This window comes from Thermobia domestica, chromosome 3 (genome assembly GCF_964235325.1).
Source record: "Thermobia domestica chromosome 3, izTheDome1.hap1.1, whole genome shotgun sequence".
Classification (NCBI taxonomy): domain Eukaryota; kingdom Metazoa; phylum Arthropoda; class Insecta; order Zygentoma; family Lepismatidae; genus Thermobia; species Thermobia domestica.
Window position 1 is genome coordinate 248,216,657 of NC_137456.1, and position 27,010 is coordinate 248,243,666.

Here is a 27,010-nt window from a genome sequence, read left to right on the forward strand (position 1 = left end):
ATGGGAATTACAGTGTTGCCAAAATAACATTTCCCCAATAAGTATAATAGTTGTATTTAGTTTGTAATAAACAAAATTGTCTTAACATACAATTATTAAAATTAAATAATAATGGTTTGTCTACCTTGTACGGTTTGTTTCCTAAGAGAGTTATAACTATCCATCTACTCTCTCTCTCTCTCTCTAGATAAATGTCTTAGTCTTAATTGGAATAAACACTAGATATATATATAGAGAACCGGCTGTTAAAAATTAGAATAACACCAAGGAGGACAGGCTCTTTATCAAATAGTGTCCTAGTGGAGCTCCTTCACATTTTGATTTTGCTCCCCTCTCCGAACAAAACTTTATGGAAGAAAGTCTGCATGTTAATGCAGGAGGAAACCATTTGAGAGAGAAAAAATGTAACTATCATAGAAAATAAATATTTGGATTTTCAAAGTGTAAAGCATATCCTTGCTTGGTATATTACCAGGAATGCTGTTGATATTAGCGGGTTAGTCTAGTGCTCAGGATGGGAAATTCTTATCTGTCCGTGAAATACAACGCTAAAATGAAAGTAATTGACTTTCTAATTGACGAATCTAAATACTTAAATATATTCTATTTTCAAATATTCGTTCATCTGAAAGTATACTTAATTTAATCTGACGTAAATATAAGTCTAGCAAAGATGGCGTGGGTCAATGAAAACTTGATCCATGACCCACTGACCCACCACCCACTGTGACACACGACCCACCGTGAATCACTCTGATCTACCACCTACCATGACTCACTCTGATTCATCACCCACCATGACCCGGTTTGACCAGCCATTCACCAAAACTCATCGTCATCAACTCTGACCCATGATCCACACCTTCCTCTCCACTGACTAAAGAACTTACAATTGTAATAATACTGTACAAGGCTGTGAAATTATCACTAATCGAAATTTGAATTTCTAGGTCAATCGCTCAAGCACCGCCCTGTTACAATATGACCTTTATGATATAAAATGGTGAAGTATTTGTCATGGGTCATTTACGATCCATTTCAATTTAATTATCATATATAATTATTTCCTGGTTGAATTACAGATATTTTTAGGTGAAAAATACAATGAAATTTGAGTCTCAAATCAAGGTAAAGTAGGCCCGTAAAAAAAAAAAAAAAAAACTGTAAAATTCGGCTGACTGTGTCTCGAAAGCCAAGTAGTAAGTGCTATTGCTACTATTACAATTACAACTATCAATATCCAAAAGTGCCTGAAGTTCTTTTTTCACTTGCATGTACTCATTTCAGGTAAATGGGAACAAATGAAGAAGGAAGAAATTTACCTGTGTTCAGAAGATGCTGTCTACAATGCACTGACCAGAGTGGGTCGGTAGGTCAGAGTAGGTCATGGTGGGTCAGTGGGTCAGAGTGGGTCACATCATGTTGACCGACGATTCACTGACTCTCTCACAAATCTTGACCCACTTGATCCACGACCTACTCCATCTCTGAATTCTATTCTTCGTAAAATTTTGCTTGTTAAGGCTGTTGCTACCTCTTTGTCAAGTCGAGTTTTCCCCTATCTAATAACATTGGAACTTTTTTCGAATTTTTCTCAGTAACCAATGAACAAATCCCTACAAAAATTTGCATGGAGTCAGGTCAATAATAAAGGATTCCTTATATGAGCTTATAATTTTACTAAAAGCCTCCAATTAAGTTATTCATTCCCCCCTTTTTTTCATGTGAAGATTTGCAACAGTGCGATCTCTCTTTCTTCCTGTTTGTGTTAGCAGCGTGCGAGAAATTCGGGCTAGCCATTTAAAACAGGTTTTAAAACTGTCCATAACGCATCTGCGGAATGAATGTTTCTACCCCTGTCGCCTTTTTCGAGGACAGATTTATGGCACTCAGAAGAGTGGGAGCTCTTTATTTTCTTTGCTGAACCTATTGCTTTTAGTATATTCGTCTAGTCTTATTGGAAGTTTTTGTGGTTACTTTCAAATCTAGCAAGGTGCCTCTTGCATCTCGTGTATTTCAGTCTTAGATTTAGTTATTGGTTATACAAATATAAATTAACAGACGGCTGTGATACCAGATCAATCTCCTGTGTGAAATAATAATAATAATAATAATAATAATAATAATAATAATAATAATAATAATAATAATAATAATAATAATAATAATAATAATAATAATAATAATAATAATAATAATAATAATAATTATTATTATTATTATTATTATTATTATTATTATTATTATTATTATTATTATTATTATTATTATTATTATTATTATCATCATTATAGGGAATCCGTGGAACAAGAGCCTGTAAGGAGCAGGGAATCTCGGTGCGGCTTTGACAATAGTAACCTAGTTAAAATGTGAGGTCACCACATCGGTTCTCCCTTGCCGGTAATGCTCGTTTCCCTACCGCCTTTAGCGTGGGAGATCCTTATTCGATTCCCGGCGAGAGCTCATGTTGTTCGGAATCCACGTTAATCAGTAGTCTCGTTTCACATAGCCTCGCTGCTGAAAGGGACGTTAAAATCAATTCATTGTTTCCGTGCCGACACCAGCAGGGTTTTCACATTGAATACACTAGCGCTCTTTCACTTTTGTAACCTCACGGAAACAGGTAAACCAGTTAAGGTAGCATTTTGGACTAATAATTATAATTATAATATGTATCGCTTTAACAACTTTGAATACTATTATAGAATTTTTATGCTAAATAGTAATCATTTTTTTTTTTTACCACATGCGAAGAAAATTTAGAAATAAACCTTCTTTGTTACACAAATTTGTTCTTAGCGTGAATGCTGTCGAATTCTATTTCTAGTGATGACAAATTTTTCGGTATTGATTCAGTATCGCGAATCAATTGGGAAATTGAGGAACTGACCACACTAGCCAATGTCACACATTACCCTTATTACAGAGCGCATTTGTAGGAGAAAGTGAACTGTAGTATCAGGGATTCTTTTATTACACAAGAAAGACATCTATACATAATGAAATAGGCTCCACTAGACAATGTAGATACAAATATCATTTTCTATTATTATAACTTTTCGAAATATGAATAGGGATTTATTTCTTGGTTACAGGATATAGTGTAACCTGATAATAATAACCTTGAAACTTACGCATTCTACACATGGAATATTTATTTCCAAACGGTGGAAGTGAAAATTCATATATGGCTACAACACATACAGTATTATACAAATAGTACAACATATATTATTAATAGAATAATTTTAATTTAATTTTATACATTATCTTTTTGATGCTTCATTTTAAAATACAGGCCTTACTTTTTATTGAAGTACACCCGTTTGTCAAATTCCGGGAAAGGGGCGATGCGCTCTGACGTCACGTTCAATCACATCCCAGATGTGTTCGATTAGGTTCAGATCCGGCGAGTTGGACGGCTACCACATCACTTGGAACTCGCCACTGTGATCTTCGAACCACTCTATCCCACTCCCGACCTTGTGGCATGGTGCATTATCTTGTCGAAAAATGCCACTACCGTTGGGAAACATGGTCGTCATGAAGGGGTGTACGTAGTCTGCAAACAGTGTGACGCCTGGGCCGTTGTGGTGCCTTGCTCGAGCTCCACTAGACACATGGATGCTCCCAGAAATTGGTTTCAAAACTGTTTCTGAGTGAATACTTTCTTTAAAATAATATTACAAATTATAGAAAGATTTCCGAGACATTAGAGTCGAGTCGAGATTTTTACGAGCAGTCTCGAATCGAAAATTCGAGTCGAGAAATAAGATTGTCTCGACTCGTCTCGAATTTTACAAAGTGTGTCTCGACTCGAATTCGAGTCGAGATTCGAGACATGTCTCGACTCGTGCGCATCCCTAGCTAGTGCCGTTTATAGTTTGTTTCGAGTGTTATTTATGAATACAGTTAGGGTTAACTTTCTGTTTAACTACAAGGAAGCCCGTTGGGGATGACTTGAACGTGGCAAGTATATAGCATGCTATTACCCAGAAATCACATCTATGGTACATCCTTTTTTCAAAGTTTCATTTCTTCCACGTATAACGCTACATGCAAATAAGATCTCTGGTTCAAGGAAAATTCGAAACAACATCTAAGTAGCAAAGTACGTAAAGCAGCGATCCCTACCGTGAAACATTTAAACTTTTGATAGATAACCAACAAGGAGCTATGCTGTTAATTTTTTTATTTCGTTTTGCAATATGAACTGGCCCTTATTTGTTATAAATTTCCTGAGTTTTCCAGACGGAATTGTCTTCCAATAAGAAAATAATAGGTTATCTAAAGCTCAATAAATCCATTTCAACTGGAATACAAAATTATTTGCAATGTCGTATAATATTGGTAACGTTATGTTCAAAAATCACTTACAGTTGACATAGAAACCAAGGAACACTACTAGCATCTCTCGTATTTTTGGGAGAATTAGTTTTAATGAGCAGCTTTTCCCTCTTTCTACCTTTGATTTATTGACCTTTGAAAACAACAGTAATAGATGTTCTTCTCGTACAAGGTTTTTAAGAGATGAAGAAAATATTATACCGTGTGCCCAATATAAACGTAAATAGGAGCCCAAAGGTAAGGAACACACGAAAATGAGACTGCTTCAATGCGGCCGAATCCCAAGATAGATAGATAATCAATTTACACGGTAGCATGTAATGCATGTCTTGATCAATGAGAAAATGAAACTTCTACAAAACTAAGGTCAAGTTGGGCAAATGGCCAATTTTAGGATTACCATATTCTGAAATGTCAAAATGTGAGCATAATTCTACGTGTACTCCCCTCCTTACCCGGGTAATATGCAGAAAGCTTATACTAAACACAATAGTAAGAAGTAGAGTCCCGGTGTGACTAGATTTAGCCATGTTCAAGACAACGAAACAATTTGGTCAGGAAATGTATGTGGATGGAAATTTTAACTCTCAAAATGCGGACATGTCTGTAAAAATGCTAATGTATGGTAACCATACCCAACGTACTTTGAGAAGTCGGCAAATTAACGGTTTTATTTCTGTAATATGAAATCTATGATAGTTTCCATTAAGTTTCTTGGAGTTTAATTAGTATAAAAGTGCGGAACATTTTTTTTTTTTTTTTTTGCTTTTAAAATAGTATACGAAGTTGTGACTATAACTGCAAAGGCAGTTATTTATACATATGCAGTAATTTATATTGTGCATGAAATATGATAATAATGCATTTGAAATTTGTTTCAGGTGGAAAGAAAAGACAAAGAACAGTTACCGGATACAGATATAGTGATTATACATAAAAATCTGCTCCTAGAAACGCTTTAGTAAATAACGTTGTTCAATATAGATTTTCTAATGGAGTTATGAATAACCATTTTTGGACAATTTTAGAGTGCTAAACACGAATATAGCACTGAAAAAGCGAGATTAGTTTTCGTTTTGAATTGTCGCGGAGAAAAGGGTGAATCTAAAAATTACACTATTCTCCAAACTTTAGTAGGTATTGTGTAACGGAGACATAAGCAGACATTATTGGATAAGGGTGCTGAAGACGAAAATGGCAAAGGGGTTTCTTGTTTTGATGTTACCGAGAAAAGGGAGGAAATGGAAATAATGGAAGGTTTATGTATTTTTCCGACTTTCATGTGGGAACTTCACAAATTCTGTACATTTTTCAAAGCCACGCATATTATGGCCTTTGTATTATTTTTATATGTTTTGTATGCCACTTTATTCAAAAAAGTTATAATAATAATAATAATAATAAAGAGATATTCGCTTTCGTATACACTAAAAGTATCTTTATTCAATAGAGACAGTTCGCTTCTAATTGCTTACAACTGTCTATCCATGAACGGGGGAAAAGCTAATGTAAAAGAAGAATGGATTTGTTCTCATTTTATTTCTTTTTTTCTGCTTTCAGCAAAGAAAACGTACTCCAACGCCTCCTCACTGAAATGCCATAAATATGTCATTCTTGAAAAGGGTCCCCTCGCAGCTGTGGACAATGTTCAACCTCAAAGTAACCCTCCGCAACCTGCTAGAAGAGAGAACCGAGTGTCGTCAATGCGTTGTTGCGAATCTTCACATGATAAAAAAGGGGGAAATGAATAACTTAATTGGAAACTTTTAGTAAAATTATAAGCTCATATAAGGAATCCTTTATTATTGACCTGACTCCATGCAAATTTTTGTAGGGATTTGTTCATTGGTTACTGAGAAAAATTCGAAAAAAGTTCCAATGTTATTAGATAGGGGAAAACTCGACTTGACAAAGAGGTAGCAACAGCCTTAAGAAGTTTGGTTTACAAGGAACTACGACATGCTACTTGTTTAAAATTTAACAAAGCAAATCATAACGGATATCGAAAAAACGATATTTGATTTACAAAAGCAGAACAATGGTAAGTTTTTGTATATAATGGTTTCTTTATGCATATATATATATATATATATATATATATATATATATATATATATATATATATATATATATATATATATATATATATATGCATAATTTATGACTGGAGAATCTTTGTTAAAGTTCTTACATGTAATACAAGAACACAATGACTAACCGTCCGGAAATTAATGCAAAAGCACGTTTACTGATTATGTCATATAGGCATTTGTTATATGAACAAGGCAGCTGAACAAACAGAAGATGGTGTCCTTGTCTTTGTAGTTTTTAAAAAGCTTTTCTGCAACTCCTTGCTTTGAAATGTCCGGCTTGCTAAATGGTATATTCATTAGTTTTGTGTTATTTCAAAGCATAACTGCAATGCATGTACTGTGTGTCAAGTTGGCATTTTAATTCCGCCTATCTTAGTATCTTTATGTTTAAACATCATATATTATGTATGTATGATATAGCAAAGCGGATATTGGAGAAAACTACTCATGTTTTTGACAGGCAATTGGTTTCACTGCACTTTCAGCCATACTGTAACTTTGTTTGTTAACATAGCCGCCTCTTTTGATTAGAGCAGTTAGTTAACTTTTTCTCTTGTTTTGGTCAGGACCAGTGTTTCTTTCAGAAACTATGTTGCGGCGGGGCACATTTCGTATTCCGGAGGGCACTGCTGGTACTATTCTATTTATTATTATATTATAGACGTATTATTTTGGTCTCCTCCGGGGGGCACACTCAGAGCTCCGGGGGAGCAGTGCCCCCCTAAAAGCATGTCTGGAAGAAACACTGGTCAGGACACATACTCCTTTTGTTCAGTGTACTCAGGGCACATTAACTTAAGGATTGGCAACACTGCAACAGACTGCCTTGGATACAGCTTCGGTGTCCACTCTTGGATATCTCTGTAAATAATATATATTTAGGACACTGGAATATTTATATTGATCCTTATTTCAAATTTAAATTAGATTATACATTTTTTAAAAATTTATTTTTAGTCTTCACTCTGGCATTGGCTCTAAAGAATCTTTCAGTTTAACGCAGTGGCGGCGTTAGCGGGTAGGCTGGATAGGCACGGGGCTACCCAAAAATTTTGAAAAATATATAAACGCCGAAAGATACAATAAAGAGTAAATATATTTTCCCTATTTACATTAATTGGAAACAATTATTTAAAAAATAGCATTAACCACTACTGTAAAAGTAATTTCCTACTGTCATTTATCAACCAAATATGTATATGTGTCCATAAGCGAGGGAGCGAGCCTACCCCAAATTAAAATCCTAAAGCCGCCCCTGGTTTAACGTCTCACGATAATTTTCGTTAGGCTAAGGGAGACGGATGATTAAGCGAAGTGAATGTGGTGAAATGAGATTATGGCAGAAAACGGGAGTACTCCGAGAAAATCTACGGACACAATGTTGTCATACACAAACTTAATTGGCCGGGGATCGAACCAGGGTCATCACCAGAGGTAAACGCTCTACCACTGAGCCACCGCATCCCCCATCTGTTCCAACAGAAGAAAAAACTATCAAAAATTATTATTGGTAACAGATGGCATACATTTTAGCGCCAATTTTTTCCCGAGTTTTCTCACAAACTATGCATTAGAATTTACTCTCAATTATCTTTGAACAATGTTATGTATATATTAAAATGCTAGGTATACAGGGTTTGTCCGGAAAGTAATAGGACTGAGTCGATTTAAAAAAAATTATTGAGCCAATCGTTACAATTCTTTAAAAACTTTCAAAATAGGCTCCTTCTGCGTCGATGCAGCGCTGCCAGCGCGATTTCCAAGCATTGAAGGCGTCACGGAAGTCATTCTCCAGAATAGCCTTGAGAGCCGCGGTGCAAGCTGCTTGGATCCCCTCTGTCGTCTCAAAATGCTTGCCTTTCATCGGGCGTTTAAGGCGAGGAAACAAAAAGAAGTCCGGAGGGGCCACATCTGGGCTGTAGTGCGGCTGCGGAAGCGTTGGGATGCCGGCCTTAGTCAGGTAGCTGTTCACAAGAAAGGTGGTGTGAGCCGGGGCGTTGTCGTGGTGCAGCTTCCAATCGGCTCCGATGTCTGGTCGGACCCGATTGACCCTTCGTTTGAGTCTCTTGAGCACTTCCACGTAAAACTTGGCGTTGACGGTTTGTCCAGGAGGAACAAATTCATGGTGGACGATGCCTTTGATGTCAAAAAAGACAATGAGCATCGTTTTCACCTTGGATTTGCTCATTCTTCCCTTTTTTTGGGCGAGGAGACGCCGGCGTGTGCCACTCGGAAGATTGCCTCTTTGTCTCGGGATCATACTCAAAGATCCATGATTCGTCACCTGTGATTACGTTATTCAAAAATTGGGGGTCACCTTCACACATGTTCAAATTTTCTTGGCACAATTCCACTCGCCGCAATTTCTGGTCGTCAGTGAGCACTTTCAGGACAATCTTCGCGCACACCTTGCGCATGTTCAAATGCTCCGTCACAATTTCATGAACCACAGTTTTTGGTAAATTTAACATCTGGGCAATTAAAAGAATACTTAGTCGACGGTCTGAGTTCAAAACTTCGCGCACACGAATCACATTGTCGGTGTTTGTCGAAGTCGAAGGTCTTCCAGCACAGTCTTCATCGGCGACCTCTTCCCGGCCCTCCGGAAAGGCCTTGTGCCACAGACAAAGAATATACAGACCGGAAACTTCCAATATGTGCAATTGAAATCAGTTTTTATCGTCTGCACAGCGAAAGAGCCAATCAGCGCTCGGGTGGGTGGAACGATGTGTCGTCCCGGGTAAGATGGCGCTGCCATCGGTCTGTGAACGTGACGTCATGGGTTGTCATAGTAACCAGGGGATTGTTTTCGTCTGCTTTGAATCACAAGTGTTAGACGCAGTGCAGAATGATTAGCTAGCTTGTGTTCAGCTTTTCTTGTACTGCCTCTGGATTTGACATTCCTTTCCAGCTTTATATTTTATCTATCTATCTATCTATCTATCTATCTATCTATCTATATATCTATCTATCTATCTATCTATCTATCTATCTATATATCTATATATATATATATATAGATATATATATATATATATATATATATATATATATATATATATATATATATATATATATATATATATATCAGATTTTTCTTTTTTCCCTTTTTTTTCGAGTTCGCTGAAAATGCCCAAGTTCTGCAAAATACGTCAACATAAAAAGCTGTTCCCCAAATGCAAGTAAAGGAGCCAAAGAGTAATAGTTTTAAATAAAAATATAGAAATTCCTCCTGTTGCTGCGAGTGTGTGCACAGACAAAGGATATCCTTTGTCTGTGCTCGCAGCCACTCTTCCACCACATGCTAGTATCCTAACCCGCGCCCAGTAAGACAAAGCCTCGAAGGTGGCGTCAGATCGACTGATTAGTTCCGTCGTCGTTGGTGCGGAGGCGCTACTGTTCCCGAAATTTCCAGTTTGCCGCGGAGTTTGCGGTCTGTATATCCTTTGTCTGTGCCTTGTGCCACCGAAGCACACCACTTCTTGCTAAAGCATCATCTAGATAAGCCTGCTTGATCATATTAAACGTCTCTGTCGCAGATTTACCGAGTTTAACACAGAATTTAATCGCGTACCTCTGCTCTAACGAACGCTGCATTTTCGGCTTGCACCACGGACAGAAACACGTCGCGCGAAAAAGCCTGTCCTGACTCTCCGTGTGATCGGAGACAACTGACCAGCCGCTCGTTCGTTAGCTAGGAACGCCCTCTACCGGATCCAGTCGGTGCGCGCACGCTCCGAAGTACAGCCAAGGCGGAATAAAATCAGTCCTATTACTTCCCGGACAAACCCTGTATATGTTCGTGGTCAACAAAAGTTTATATGTTTGTGGATGTTTGTGGCCAATCCTTTCGACATTGAGTTCTCGGAAACCATAGGCTGCAGAAAGATGTCGTTTTCACTGATCGATTGCAAATTTTCTGTAGATTGTTCAGCTTTAATTGAATATTTTAAAAAATCTGGCCATTATTTCTTTATTATATTTTTTAGGCGTATATTGGAAATATTGATTTTTTTAAAAGAAAAAGCATCATATCCAGCGAGTTATAGATTCCAACACCACATAGTTATATACAGGGGTTGTATATTTTCCAGGTGTTTGTTTTATGGCCAAATGATAATAAAAAACGACGAATAACCATTTCTCCAATCTAAGATGAATCTTTATCGTTTGGAGTGTTTTGCCCAATGAGCACCATATATCACTGATATAGTTAATTGTGTGTGTAATGTATTTGCTTAGAACATACTGCATGCTTGAAGAAAGAAAACTGATGATACATGAATTAGAAACTCCAACAGGAAGTAGGCTCAAATGTTGCAAATGGTGTGAAATATTGAATAAATTGTCGAAAAAAAATCTTCCCTTTATGGTACTCCTTGCCTATTTTTATCAAGAAGTCTTTCACTGTGTCTACAAAGGAACATGTACAGATGTTGTGAGGAATGACAAGGAGATTCATGCTCATATGTGAATGATGCGCTGTGTAGGGAAAGCAGGTTCAGCTAGTAACTAAATAAAATTAATTTACCGCTATATATTAGTCATAATTTTAGATTATATCTTTAATTATATTCTGTACGATGTTCTCGCTCCTTCTTGCAAGTGGCATAAAGAAAAGCTTTTATGAAAGTATAATTCAGAACAGAGTTGCCAACCACAAAGGACAAAATAATCGATTTTCAACTTTAAAATTATTGTATATTATAAAAAAATATCGTATATTCGTTATGTATATGATGATCCTAGAACCAAGTATGATACTATTAATAATAGCAATAATATATAATATACTTATCCAGTAAACTTCAGTTTCGAACTCGAAATTTGAGTCATTGTCATCACCGTTTTTTTTCGTCATTAACTAGAGTCGCCATATTTCAAAAATGAAAATCCGGGACGCCACTATATTACGGGAATCTTTGAAATGATTAAAATGAAAAGAAGTTTTATATACTAATTTACTTTGTTCCATTAGATAGAGCTGTTCAAGTATTAGGTAATCACATTTTTAGATATTTTAGACCTTCTTCTCCAAACGTAAGCAGATGATTTACCCCCTCCCCCTAGGAAGCATTTTTTTTTTTTTTTTAATTCTCAGGATATGTTATGTTTCGTGGCTTTCAGAGTCAGTTTCAGCTCATACAAGATATGATGTTTTCTTTCACACGTTTTGTCTGTTCGTATTTTTTTTATTTTTTTTTTTTTGAACAGTTAATTCATTGACAATATGTTATGGCGGCGTTTGTCAATTTCAAAAACTTTCTTTCGTTGAATTTTTACTTTACTTCTTTTATTTTTAACAAACTAACAACTCAATAATTTGCATGTATACTTAAATAAATTAATACAATATATATTTGTTCTAGAATGGTCAGTGGAAAATTACGAAAGTTATCGGACAGGGATTATTGTTTAAACCATTTCAGAAGTAAGATGCAAGTTGAAACAGAGTACTAAAGATAACAGCAGTAAAACCTTTTGTCCCTGGCCCAATGAAACGAATGCTTCGTTTAATATCAAAGTAGTTAAATCGTAAACTTAATTATATCCATGTTTTATGTAACAAGTTTTTTATTTTTCAATTTTTGAATTGCCATACTCAAAAGTTGATCTGTAAAAAAAAAAAAAAAAAAAAAAAAAGCATACTACAATATTCCCTTCCTTTCTTCTTCGCTGAAATCCGAAACATTTAAGCGTCCCGAAAAATATTTTTGGGACGCCGGGACGCAAATCTCGATTCCGTGACTGTCCCGGATTTTCCGGGACGAATGACAACCCTATTATTACCACTACTCTAAACAACAACAATATTTCTACCCCCCTCGTTAAAAGTAATTGAATTTGAAGAATTATTGCAGAGTTGCAATTTGAAAATTCTCAAGTCGTTATTGGTTTATTTGAGCGGAAATGACTGTTAAAAATCTCATTATGTATGTTTTATAATTATTTAATGCACGTGTACAATTTATTTTCACATTCAAAAACTGAAGAAAAAAATGTACGTTCTAAAATTATGGCATATTCACCTTTCATCGTAGGCCTGTCTCTATATAGTATTAAGCTTAAATTACCGTATATCACGATAAGTTATTGTATGGTTGGGAAGCCTGAATTTAGCAAAAAGGGAAAAAGGGATATTTTGATAAAACGGGAAAATCCAGGGACATTCTCGCGCTGACTGATTGACAAATATAAATGCTTAAATTGTTCTTTGTTCTTGAGAAATAAACCAAGATAATAGCAATAGTGTGTGTGTGTGTGTGTGGCTGTTCAAAGTAACAGTTTACAACCTGGGTGTATTTTACAACCTTGGCGCACTTTCCCTCCCCGTCCAAAAGAATCAGTTGTTTCGGAAGCGGCGAAACTGTGTTTTCCTTTATGTCAGCAGGAGGGCGATAGCAGGTAGCAAGCAAGAGGACCCAGAAAGTTGCACATGGTTTAACTCCTTGCAAGATGAAAAAATGTTTTGTCCCTTTCAAGACTATGTTTACACATGGAGAAATATTGTAGGGTTTCATTTTTTTTTTTTTTTTTTAATGACAGTTACAATATTGATGTAACGTGACAACACGGTCTCAGCCTGCTTCAGAATCAGCTTAATCTTAAAAGGTGGCATGGATATCGTAGAGTATCAATTGTTAGGTTAAAAAGTTTTTTCTTTTCTTTTTTTTTTTCAGAAACTACACATGACAACTTACACTCATCTATATAATTTTGTTACACTCAATGAGGGCAGTGGGTTGCTATTTGCCTCATATTTGGACATTTTTTTTTCATGTTATACGCTAAGAACAGTGACAACGCTAGAGGGAGTCAAGGGGATTGGCGCAATCCCGGTGGTAGCACCCGTCCCCCAGACGTATATTTTAATGTAAGTCAATAATATAAAACGATTATTTTCAGTATAAAAAGAATAGCTGCCTATCAAAAACGTTCACCCTCCACTTGCGTTCCGTCCCCCAAGAAATTAAAGGTGCCTTCGTCACTGGCTAAGGATAAATAGCCTGATTGTAGAATTTTGGTTAATCTTACCTGAATAAGAACGTAATTTGAACTGTATCAGATTTGAACATGTAACAAATCTTAAAAATAATATGATTGATTGAATGATTGACTAAGATTGAGAGAGGCAGTATAGAGTTAGAAATTCACTTTTATAGGCATTACATGAAGAAAACTAATTTATTACAATTATATATAACAAAGAGCATATAAGATAAACCATTACCAAAAGAGCTTATTAAATGAATGATATTAACAAGACAATTGAAGGGTTCACATCCTCGTTTTACATGTCAGGACTGTCTATGTGTATTTTTCACCAGAGTCACTAACAGAGCTCTTTGCGAGCGTACTTACAGTGTCTTAACGTCCATGCCATCAGAAACTGCATTACTCCTTCCCAATGTCACTTTTCGACGAAGCAAGAGTGGTAACTAGGAGGTTGATAGATTCTTCTGCACCCCTAGACTGAATTGTCTACGGTTTTTATAGTATTTTCATTTCACGGAACTGGAATTGTTTTTGTTTTCACTTTTCTAAATTCGTCCGTGTTACCTACAAACATGTTAGTTCTATTTAAAAATGTTTTCACTCTGCTATATTGTTCTAGAAACTTAGAGTTGATCCGTTAACTGTGTACTTCTATATTATTATTTTTAAACCTCAAAATGAGGAATGTCTTAATCCTCGGCTCAAAAAAATGTCTGTCATCTGTTTTTATGAACTAGTGACTTTTAAACCTCAAAATGAGGAATGTCTTACAGGACAAGTTGGGTATTGAATTTTAGAACAATATACTTAATCACAAAGAAAGCAATAATAATAATAAAATAATAATAATAATAATAATAATAATAATAATAATAATAATAATAATAATAATAATAATAATAATAATAATAATAATAATAATAATAATAAAAATCATGTTCAATATATACATAATACATAATAAAATACGAATCGATGTGATGATATTTCTTTTTAATGAAGGTTGTTTTTTCGAAATTAAAGAAGAAGAAAGACCGTGCAAGGCATGAGGCGAATCGGGCCAGAGGGGAGAGCGTAGGTCAATGAGCCGGATGCTTTCATCTTTTTTTCATCTTGGAAGTGAAACGAAAACGATTCCCATCAAAATATCAACGCGTGTAAATTTAATTTATGGTCTAAGGCAGTGGTTCTCAACCTTTTTTGAGTGACGACACACTTACTCAACGTCCAGGACACCGAGACATAATTGTTTGATATTTTTATTATAATAGTGAAACCTGACTCAATATAGAACTGACCAGTGAGTATTATTTCTACCGCTGGAGATGTTCACTGGTACAGTCTATCACGATTTTACCTAATTATTATTAAATTCTTCAAGATTTTTAAATTCTGAAATTTCGCAGCACACCTTAGGGAATTGCGTAACACACAATATGTCGTCTCGTGATACATCGGTTGATAACTATTGGTCTAAGGATACCAGATGATATCAAACCAGAGAAAAATCCCTAAAGCCCCAAGATTATCACTGTTTTGCGATGCCTCGTATTGTTGTCCACAAGATTAAAAAAAAAAAAAAAAAAAAAAAAGCACTGTCTGCAATTCAATATGAGACAAGAAACATCAAATTTTTGTATCGTTTTCGGAATAAGAAATTTCTCGATTTTCCTGAACAAAACTTGTTCAACCAAGTCTTAAATTTCAAAACTTTTACAGTGTTGCAGATTCATAGTATAAAAACTATAAATAAATAAAATGGTTGTACGAACATAATAAAGAGCATTTATTAACGTTTTAAGATTGCATTGCTCCCGTTCAGCAGCGAGGTTATATGAGATGTGGACGTACAGTTTAACATGGGATGTAAACCACATGAGCTCCTGCTGAAGGAATCGAACCTTCGTCTCCCACGCTCAGGGCGTGCACCCTATCCACACAACCACAAGGGAGTTCAACGTTTTAAGATGTGCAAATCATCACGCACTATATTCCAATAATAAATATGGTTTACTATAAATGTTGTTACATCACCCTCCGTGACGCAGAAGAATTCTGATAACTTCTAGATGAAATTAAGAAAAAAGTCAGAGCATAAATTTTTTTAACAAAAGAGACACTGACCAAAGCTTAAAACTTTACTTTATTTTAAATTATAATTTGTTACTGTTTCGGATATCTAGCATATCCTTCTTCAGACACGATCGAAATTAATGAAAATACAGACATATATATAAATAAAAAGATAACAACATTTATATATATGTCTGTATTTTCATTAATTTCGATCGTGTCTGAAGAAGGATATGCTAGATATCCGAAACAGTAACAAATTATAATTTAAAATAAAGTAAAGTTTTAAGCTTTGGTCAGTGTCTCTTTTGTTAAAACAATTAATCCAAAGCCATGAATAGTCTTACTAGCATAAATTTTGTACAGAAATTTACTAAGCGAGACGAGAAAAGCTATTCGAGAATCGAGACGAGACGAGACGAGAAAGTATTGTTTCAAAATCGAAACAACATGATACTTTTTTTAAAGAGACAATTGAGAAAATGTTATTTCTCGCCGTCTTGTTTCATGGGCAACACTATCAATCCCAACTACCATCTACGGCATCAGTAAATAACAATTCTTTGAAAGTACCCAATCCTTTAAAAAATGCCAAATTATAAATTTTACAATTCAAATGTGCACAAAATTATGGCATAATAGGAAATTCTAGAATGAAATATGTCTAAAGCTAATTAAATTTGTAAGGACTTTGGTTTATCGAAACTTTATATATTCATTCGTTTCGTCTGAGACACAAAAAAGTCTCAAAACCTACTTGATAAATCACCATCAATTTTGGCGGGAATGTAGGGAGTCAAAATTTAGGAATATTCAAACCGGAACTGGTAGACATCAACCATTTCCAATTTTTACGTTGATCACTATAGAACCAAAAAAAAAAAAAAAAAAAAGAAATAAAAAAAACCGGCAATAGACAGCACAAAGCGGTTTCCTGTAATCGATTAACTGTCCCAGTAATAAATTTCATCTCCATCCGTAACTTTCTACTAAAACCGGAAGTAATAGAAACCCATTAGAATTCCTGTTTTAATGTTGATCTACATATAGCGAAAACGATAGAACGAGAAGCGGTTATAAGGAATCTTGGCTAATGGATGACATTCATAAGTCCTACACGTCATAAGTCCTAAAAATATAGGCACTAGACATAAATTTTAGATCTTGTGCCTTTTAGGACTTCTGCCGTTTAGGACTTGTGCCACAAAGTGATTTTTAGGACTTGTGCCGTTTAGGACTTGTGCCACAAAGTGATTTTTAGGACTTGTGCCGCGAAATGATTTTTAGGACTTCTGCCGTTTAGGTCTTATGACGTTTAGGCCTTGTGCCTTTTAGGACTTCTGCCGCCTCCTAATTAAAAAAAAATGGCTTCGATGTTTTCAAACAGAGAGTAGTTAGATCGAAGAGTGGAAGGCGGGTGGGATACATCGCTCGCATGGAAAATAGTCAGAAAACGCAGTTTTAGTTACAAAGTCTTTGGGAAAGACGGATCTTACCACATCTTACGGAGGAGAATGCATAAACTTGATATAATATAGAATCCAATTGTGGGATGTTTCTGTGACGTTGAACCTTAGACTACCTACATCTTTGAATTCTCAATATATCTTCAAGTTTCTAAAGACATAAATTTAATTCGTTGGTATGTTTAGCTTTAACGTCCTCTTTCCAACCGCCATAATCTCCAGAGGTACGACATTTGACGTTTGAGACGTTTTATGTTTTTCTTGAAAAATGATTAAAATCATTTTAATCTTAAGCCTTGTAGTTAAAGCACTCACTACTATATATTCATATCTATGTTACGGAAATAACCTTCAGACCTATTTGTTGCTCCGGTTCTTAAGAAAGTATGATGAGATTGCACTTTTGTTTTTTAAAAGCTACAATGCTGGCAGACTGAAAAGAAAATACCGAATTATTACTTGCTCATAGATTTTTTGTCTTAATACAGCCCTAAATACTCCAAAACTGAAACGACTGTATTTGTTCATTCATAGTCAGAAAATAAAGTTAGGATCAAAACAATCAGTAAATAATAAGTTTTGCTTAATATTACAAAATAAGCAAAAGCTATTCAAATTTATAAAATTGAGCCGCCACCACCCAGACAGCAATTTAAGCTTGCTGCAAGTTGCCACAAGCTTGCTGTTGCAAGGTCAATTAGCTTGCCGCAAGCTATACTATGCAAGCCAATTAGCTTGCTGCAAGCTTGCGGCAAGCTAGTTACATCTGGGCAAGGCTTGCGGCAAGCTTGTCTTCACAAGTTAAATTATCTCAAACGCAAGCCAAGTTTAAGCGTATTCTCATCAATGGCAAGCTTTATTAAGCTTATTGCAAGCGAAAACACGCCAAACAAGTTATATGGAAGCTTGCAGTAAGCAAATTTAGATAAAACAGTATGAAATCAGTATAATTTAATCGTCTGACTAAGTTTTGCTACAATATATTTTCCCGTCACCTTCCCGATTATTGAAGCAAATGCACAACGTTGAAAACACCCAAATCTCCCATCCGCTTCTATAAAACATCAAAATAAGCATAATTGTTACGATTTAGTTGTGACAAGCAACGCTTTTTTTTTAACAAGAGTTTCATTCCCATCCAATGGATGGGCGGGCCGTAGAAGGCAACACCTTCTCTGTGGCCAGAGATATTTTGAACTTTTTGAAGTAGATGACATGGAGAATGATTTCAGGTTATAGAATAATGTGGATTGAAGTAAGGAACTAATAGCAAATCAAGTTGACGAGGATCTGTAAGAGGTGGCAATTGTGTAAAAACGTTTCTTGGGTACATGTGCAGAGGTTATGAGCAATATATATGTGGATTTCGTTGGTAGATACGGCGGTCAGGATTATACTGATCTATGGCTTCGGTGTATTCGTATATTGCTAACAGATGATCCAGTGGTGGGTAGGCATAGCGTGGTACAGCAGGAACTTGGTCTAACAGCTCATGGACAATGGGATGTGCCAATTGGATTCGTGTCGCTATGTAGCGTTGGCGTAGATGGTAGAGGTGTGGCAAAATAGTTGGGAATTGCGCACGACGATATATTTCAGCAGTGGGAGTATCGAAATCGAGAGAGTAGGCCAGACGTAAGGCATGTCTTTCGAGAACTTTCAGACGTTCATAGTAAGTTGGCGCTGCTGATAACCAGGCAAGATGTCCATACGTGAGAGCTGGGCGTACGAAGACTTTATATGTTAGCAGTAGAAGTTTTGTATTAAGACCCCACGTGGTGCCTTTAAGGTTTCGTAAAAGGTTCAAACGGCGCCGGATATTAGCTTCCAATTGTTTTAGATGAGGCTTCCAAGTAAGATGTTTGTCAAATATTACTCCCAGATATTTGAGACTGTTTTGAAGTGGGATTGGAGAGTCAAAAAGGGTTAAATGTAGACGTTCCGGATTGCGACTGTTACAGTATTTATTTCGTTTGAGCCCAAAGAGAGTCATTTGAGTCTTAGTGGAATTCAGCTTTAGCTTCCATTTCAGGCACCATGTAACTAGTTTGTCCAAAGCTGGTTGTAGGAGTTGATTAATGCGATCCACTGAAGATCCCAATGCGACATAAGCGGTATCATCAGCAAATTGCAAGGCATATAGTGGGGGCTGAGGTTGAGGCATGTCGGCTACATAAAGAATATATAATAGAGGAGATAAAACAGATCCTTGGGGCACACCGGCGCGGAGTTGAAAGATGCGTGACTTTGCACTGTTGATCTGAACGAAAGCCTGGCGCTGATGTAGAAAATTGGCTATTAATCGGACATAGCTGTGAGGAAGCAGACATTTGAGTTTGTAAATTAACCCCTCATGCCAAACAGTATCAAACGCTCTTTCAATATCAAAGGAGATCAAAACAGATGGTAAACGCTTATTAAAATGGTTGACAAGTAGTGTAGAAAGTTTGAGTAATTGATCAGCAGTGCTATAGAGTGGACGGAAACCAGCTTGAATAGTTGGTAGTTTGTTCGTGATTTGTAGATAGTGATGTAGCCGTTTTACCAGAAGACGTTCTAGGGTCTTGCTAAACACGTTAGTAAGGCTAATGGGTCTGTAAGATGACACAGCAGTTGGATCTTTGCGAGGTTTTAGAAAGACCACAATTTTAGCAAGTTTCCATGTAGTTGGAAAATAGCCTGTAGATAAAATAGTTGTATACAAAGAAGCAAGTAAGACTAGAAACGCCACAGGTGCCTTAAGCAGTTGACGATACGTAATTGAGTCTGCCCCCGGAGCTGTGTTGCGACGGCATTTAAGAACTGCTGTAATATCATCTGATGTTATTGGAGCAGTGAGCTGATTTGTGGGATCAAGGTGGTAGTTGAAATCAGGGTGAAATGATGGCTGCACTAGAGAACCAGCGTGTGAGATATGGGTATCTGTAGGACAAGTGAACAACGGTGTAGTGTGTGGAGTGAAGACTCCCTCAAGATATGTAGCGAAAGCAGTTGCCTTTTCTTCATCCGTCGTTGGTACTTGGTCAGCACATATGATGGGGTATTGTGGGCCCTGTTTCTGAAATGTTAGACGTTTAAAGGTATTCCAGAATTTAGTAGGATTTGTTTCTTGGCGCAAAGCATTACAGGAGGCACGCCAGTCTAGTCGTTTGCGGGCTACTATGTAGCTCTGGACCGTTCGTTGGAATTGACGATGGAGAAGAAGAAATCGGCGGTCATGTGTACAAGCAACGCTTTTTTTTTACCAGCTAGCCTACGCTAGCTACTACCCGAAGAGGGTTACGCCCTCTGTAGGGGAAGAGATGTTTAGTATATTCTGCTATTCAGAAAGCAATGGTTGGGCTATGGGTAGGTACAGAAAACTTTATTATTCAAACTTTCACAGTCAGTATGGCCTTTAACCATAATCATGAGGAAAGGTAAATACATAAACTGCAGTGAGGGAAAACCATAACTGTAAGTGATATGATGTGGAATGATGAAATGAAGTGCGAAACTCACTACAACACATAGGTTTTGTTAGTTGAACTAATGCTGATTATCTTTTCGCCTAAGGGCGGCGCTAGGCAGCAATGAGGACAGAGGAGCCCTGTTAGTACACAAGGTGTCACTGTGCATATGATGGCCATATGTGAGGTAGATGAGCGGCTGTAGTGTATGGCTCGTAGTAGACGGCGTCTGGGTGGTCTGGAGGTAGAGTGTAATGGTACAAAGTGAATAGTAATGAGAGCGGAGGGAACAGAGCGGCAACGGGAGAGGTACTTCGGGCATGATCGTCAAAAGTTTGCTGAAGAAGTGGATGATTGTTGTGCAGGCGCTGGGTAATATATTTAGTGCGTAATGTTTCTAAATGATATAAGATATGCGGAAATGTAAGTCTATGATAGAGATCTTGAGTGGGACTTGGTAATTTGATACGATAAGCAATTCGCAAGGCATGACGTTCCAAGATGCATAATTTCTCATAGTAGGAGGTCGGAGCAGATATCCAAGCTGTAAATCCGTACGTCAAAATCGGGCGGAGGAAAACTTTGTACGTGTTAAGAAGTGTATGAGTATGGAGTCCCCAGGTAGTTCCAGCAAGACCTTTCAGAAGATTGAGGCGAGAGTACGCCTTCTTGGAGATATCTTTCAGATGTGGTGTCCAGGTTAGTTGATGATCGAAGGTTACTCCTAGATATTTGACACTGCGAGTAGGTTTTAAAGGTACATCTTGTACAGAGAGGTGTAAGAGTGTTGGGTTGCGGTGTACACGTGAACGATGCTTCGGGGCAAGAAATACAATACATTGAGTTTTGGCTGGGTTTATTAGCAGTCTCCAGTGGGAGCACCAATCAACAAAGGCATTGATAGCATCCTGGAGAGCCAGATTAAGCTGATGAATTGTTTTGCCCGTCGCAAAAAGTGCAGTGTCATCGGCATACTGAAAGAGCTTAACATTATCTGGGATTGCTGGGAAGTCGGAAACGAATAGAATATATAGTAAGGGCGACAAAGCCGATCCTTGGGGAACTCCAGAATGAAGAAAAATAGGAAATGAAAAACTAGTGTTGATACAGACATAAGCCAATCGACAGCTAAGAAAATTAAAGATGAATCTAAGGTAAGCAATAGGCAGGCGGAGCTGTTTGAGTTTATAGATGAGAGCGGGATGCCAGACCTTGTCGAAAGCCTTCTCGAGATCAAACAGGACCAAGCAGGACGGGTTGCCTGTGTTAAAGTGAGTATAGATGGAATTTGAGAGGCGGAGCAATTGGTCATTAATGCTGAAAGAAGGTCTGAAACCAGCTTGCTCGAGTGGAATGACGTGGTGATGTGCCAGGTATGAATGAAGACGTTTGACAATGATGCGTTCCAGTATTTTACTGAAGGTCGATGTTAGTTGAATAGGACGGTATGAGCTAACAGAAGCAACAGGTTTATGTGGTTTGAGAAACATAAGAGTTTTCGAAGTTTTCCAGTCAGCAGGTACAAAGCCAGTGCGAAGGGTAAAAGTAAAGATGTGACAAAGCAGATATAATACTACGTACGGACTTTCTTTAATGTGTCTATATGTAATAGAATCCATGCCAGGGGCTGTGTTACGTCTGTGAGCTACAACTGAATTGATGTCAGATATAGAGATCGGTGTAGTAAGAGGATTGTTTTCAGGCAGAGTGTGATTAACATTAGGCTGTAGATGAGGAGAATCCAGATTGAGTTTGTCGACTGGATGAGAACGATGTGGAATTTCAGGTGCAAGAGGCGTAAAGATGTCCTGGAGATATCTTGCAAATGCATTGGCCTTATCCGTATCAGTGTGCAGCGGAGTATTATTGTCGATAAGAGGATATGTTGTACGAGTATTTCGACCTGTAAGCTGTCGGAATCTTTTCCAATACTGAGTGGGATGTGAGTGAGCCGAGATTGTTGCAAGCTTTGACCCAGCATCGCAATTTGTAAGCCTTAAGATAGTTGTGCACCGTTCGTTGCAACTGCCTGTAATGATGAAGAGAGTCAAGGTTGCCAGTGGCAGCAAAATCTCTATAAAACTGTCGGGACCGTTTGATCAATGGTAAGTATTGAGGAGGTAAAGAGGGTCGAAAAGTCGAAACTGTTGACTTAGGGATATATTTGTCTGTGGCGTTATGGATAGCATTAACTAGAGAATCCAAAGTTTCAGAAAGTTCTGATTCTGTAGCTGGTGGCTGTAAATGATGAAGATGATCCTGAAGATACGATCTGTAAGCTGTCCAATTTGCTTTATCGTAACGATAGACAGTACGGGGAGAAGAAGACTGAGAAGTGGTAGTTACACGAGTCTGAATGTCTAGCTTGATTGGAGCATGATCGCTACCAATGAGATCAAGAACGTTAACACAGCTACGATGTGACATGTTGTTCGAAACAATAACTATATCTGGAGTAGTCTGACTCGCGGGACGAGTCGGTTTTGGAAGTGGCAGAGTCACTCCAGTAGTATGACTGGTGATGTAGTTGAGGAAACGATCCCGTTGAGTATGTGTCCGGCTATGTAAATTCACATCTGCCATAATGATGTAGGTACGGAAGGTATTGGAGATATACTGAAAGAAGCTGAACGGAATATCATGCCCAGGACGGATGTATATAGTTGCTACAGTCACATACAATTCCTGATAATATAATGATGTGATAATGTATTCAGGAAGATTAGGCAGAGTCGGAGAGTGACTACGAAATGGAATAGAAGGTGAAAACCCAATCGCTACTCCCCCGTTGGCTCGCCTAGCAGGGAAAGTGCTATCTTGGCGTAACAGTTGGAAGCGAGGTATGCGGCATGACAATCTGGGTGTGAGATGTGTCTCATTAAGGATAAAGGCATGGATTTTTTCTTCGAGTAAAAGTGCTTCGAAGAGCGGCTTATGCTGTGGTAAAGAACGGATGTTTAAGAACAAAAAGGAGAGCGCCATAATGCAGAGAATGATGACAGGATAGCTGTTAAACCTCCGTTTCGAGTACATTTGAGTGATAATAGACGACATTGCCGGAATATGTTGGATAGATATTGGCGTGGAAAATTGCCTTAGCCGCGATTTGAATTTGTTGGGCGATGTGATCTCGAAGGAATGGATGGATATTTTGTAGCGAGAAGGTAAGAAATGTGAGAAGCTGATGGACAGTTACAGGTTGCTGTAAAGCTGGATTGGCGGGTGGTTGGATTTGGTCCGGTATGCGTAATGGTGCCACAGTCTCTGGCTTTGTTGGTTCAGGAGCTGGTTTGGATCGGCATTTGTAACTGTATGTAGGGTGAGAATGATCTTGACATGTGGAGCAGGTTGGGGGTGATTGTAAATTTGTACAGCTTCTTGTAGGGTGAGGGCCGGAACAATAACCACATTTGAATGGATTTTTACATTGAGAAGTAGAGTGCTGACCGTAGACCTGACACCGTTCACAGCGAATGGGTAAAGGAGCGGAGGTGCGTGATGGTTCAACACGATGGCGTTGTTTATAGATATAGGCGCCACGGGTGAGTAACTCATCGATAGTCGGTTGAGAGTTTGTGAGAACCCGCACCATGTAGGTCAACCCATGATCGTTTTTGATTCGGATACATTTTATGATATTGTGCCCTTCCAGTTTAAGTTCTTCAAAGACCTCCTCGTCACTATAGCTCGGATCTACCCCTCGTATAACTACAGACAATGTTGGTGATTTCCTCGGTGGTGGTGGCTGTTTCGGGCGTTGGTCGCTAAGCTTGGTCATGGTTGATTTGGAGCCAAAAATCTCAAAGCTGCACTTGTTCCGTGTCGTACGGAGAAACTCCGGGTCAGGCGTCTTAATAATCATGCCATTTCTAGTCTTGACTATTTGAGTGATGTTCGCCCTAGGCATGTATTTTGTGATCTGTACTAAAAGTAGCTTTGGATTTGAAAATTTTGGATCAAAGTTCTGAAGCAGGAAAGAATGGATGGCTGGTCGACTAGGAGGAGGCAGGTTTGGAAACTGACGATCATCCTGAATGTCAATGATCATGGATGCCTCAGAGCTGGCATCGCTTAGCTTGTGTTGACGTTTAGCGGGTGGTAGTTTTGTGGATGCAACAGGAGAACGTTGACGAGCTGATGAACCCTGACTGCTAGAAATCCTTTCCAGAGAATGGCAACGTCGTCTAAGTGGTTTCCCAGATGAGCAAGAAGGTTCCGGTGCTATAGGTGGTAAGCCAGAATGTTGTCCAATGACAGGTTGGGACGCCATAAGTCACGGTGTAGGTAATGAGTGAAAAAGTGTGACGAAATGAAAAGATGAAATGAATGAATGATGAAGCTAAGCTTCCAAAAATATGTACACTAATGTGTACGGTAACGCAGTCTCCACTAGAGATTATCAAAATAAATCGTAAGCCTAGAGAATAGCAAGGTTGTCAACAGTTAAGACCAAATCAAAGTGTCAACCTCCGTGGAGGTATGAAAATACAATTCGACGGTTGTTTCCTAAACCCCAAGGAGGCAAGTATTCCAACCGTATGTACGAAGATCGCGAATAAAAACAGCAATTGGGGATGGACACACTAAGTGACTTGGTTATTTTTCTTCGCCAGCTACGAATACCCTATTTTTTTACCTGGTTAGAGATTCCAGGTGGCCAGTTCCTACAAGCAACGCGCCGTTGTTTCTTACAAATATCTAATATGTTGTTATATTAGCCGCGAGTACTTGAAATTTCTACCTTTTTATATATATATAAAAAAAAACAGAGAAAAATGTTTATACTTTAAACACAGCGTTCAGATAAAGTTTATACTGTAAGTTAAACTTGAAGTTTATATTAAAATATCTGCAACAGTTCTGTATTCTTTCGCGAAATAAGTAGGCTCAAATCTGCTGCCATCTATGTTCACATTTATGCTTTATACATAAATACTATAATTCGTTATGCCTCATGGTTACCGAAATATGAGGAAATAAAGAGCGACATTATAGGTACGTGGGACTAGAGTACTAGAGTACTAGACGGCACAATTAAAAAAAAAAATAATTAAGTTTGTCCTTTATTCAAGCTGAATGCTAACAAGACGCTAACAACGCGAACACTACCTTGTCGCCGAAAGTTAAGAGGTCAGCGTCACGTGGTTTTTGAGAACAACTGAAATTCGAACGCGCGCTGGCTTTTTACTTCAATCTAAAGGAAAGCGTCTCGCAAGTGAAGCGTGGGTTGCCCGCACTACAGCTTGCGCTAAGCAGAAATAAGCTTTTGTGTATAAGCCAAAGCGAAATAAAATCAAATAAAAGCGACAGGCAAGCTTGCGGTAAGCAAACATGCTGTCTGGGCACAGTAACAACGCCAATTGTAATTACTTTGGGAATCAAGAGGAGGAATAGAGACATTTTTGGGAGGCAGTCATTTTTTTTACATCGAAAATAATAGTTTAGTATTAAATTTTACTTGACCTACATCACAATACAACATGCCTCGAGGGCAGATGTCATGTGGGGAAGGGATCCAGCCCCTTGTTCCCGCTCTAGCGTCGTCACTGAGCGTCCCTTCTCTACTTTCATAGAAGTAAAGTTTCATCGTGAACGTTTCCTGTCCCTAGATACGAGGACAATAATCTTACCTTAGTATTTAACGGATAACTGATATAGTTAGCTGAAAAGGACAAACTAACTTGATTGTTTTCGCTGGTAAGATAAAATTGCGGATTCTTTGGTCATGCCAGAACTGGCAGTAGTCTGTCTCCATGAACCACAGATTAAGAGCCACTGATTTAATAACCTCACGAAAGATGAAGAAGAAAACTTTATCTTGATCCAGGAAGAATATGGGTGTACTTTAGTTGGTAGATGGGTCATTATAATAATTTCATGCACGATGCGGACAGAGGGAAGTAGATTGGCACAGGTCACTAACCAAGAACAACCGACAGAATAAAAGAAATTAGCAAAGTCAAGACCGTGGGAAGCAAGAGTCTGTTTCGCTTCCTGTAATGCAAACAGCATCCACAATAACAATAACAGTCAGGAAAATCCATCTAAATCAGCCCTTTGACCCTATAAAAAGTAGCCAACTTATACCTACGGAGTGAAAATGCATGGATTTGTCTACGAGGAATTTAGGACAGAATGGTAGGAGGACAAAATGGCAGGGGACATAATGGCAGGAAATGGGTCTAGGAAAATTCGGTGTAGGAAATTTCGGTGTAGGAAAATTTGGTGTAAGAAAACTCGGTGTAGGAAAATTCGGTGTACAGAAAATTCGGTGTACGGAAAACTCGGTGTGGGGAAATTTAGGTGTAAGGTAGATTCGGTGTAATACATATTGAATATTACCACTTACGATAATTTACGACACTTCATATTGTGAAAACGAAAACCATAAAATGTAACGAATAAAATATTTCCTATTTCAAGAAAAGCAAATTTATTTTTTTGCCTTCAGTCCACTACCTCTTCTTGCATGTCTTTCGCGGGATATTACTATAAACTACTTTTCATCACACAATCAAGCTGACACTTTTTGTCAGAAATAAAACAATTATAAGTTCAGAGAATAGTTATAGGAACAACTAAACAT

At 37.7% G+C, this 27,010-nt stretch overlaps 2 long non-coding RNA genes across 2 annotated transcripts in view; one reads left to right on the forward strand and one right to left on the reverse strand.

Annotated features, from left to right (window-relative positions):
- The window catches only part of LOC145681007 (uncharacterized), a 200,852-nt gene extending 186,847 nt beyond the window's left edge, over window positions 1–14,005 (reverse strand). The window contains exon 1 of the long non-coding RNA XR_014130710.1: window positions 13,803–14,005. This is a non-coding gene — a long non-coding RNA (uncharacterized LOC145681007). The remainder of the gene's footprint in view (window positions 1–13,802) is intronic.
- The window catches only part of LOC145681008 (uncharacterized), a 91,408-nt gene that overhangs the window by 43,142 nt on the left and 21,256 nt on the right, over window positions 1–27,010 (forward strand). Inside the window, exon 2 of the long non-coding RNA XR_014130711.1 lies at window positions 5,908–6,388. This is a non-coding gene — a long non-coding RNA (uncharacterized LOC145681008). The remainder of the gene's footprint in view (window positions 1–5,907; window positions 6,389–27,010) is intronic.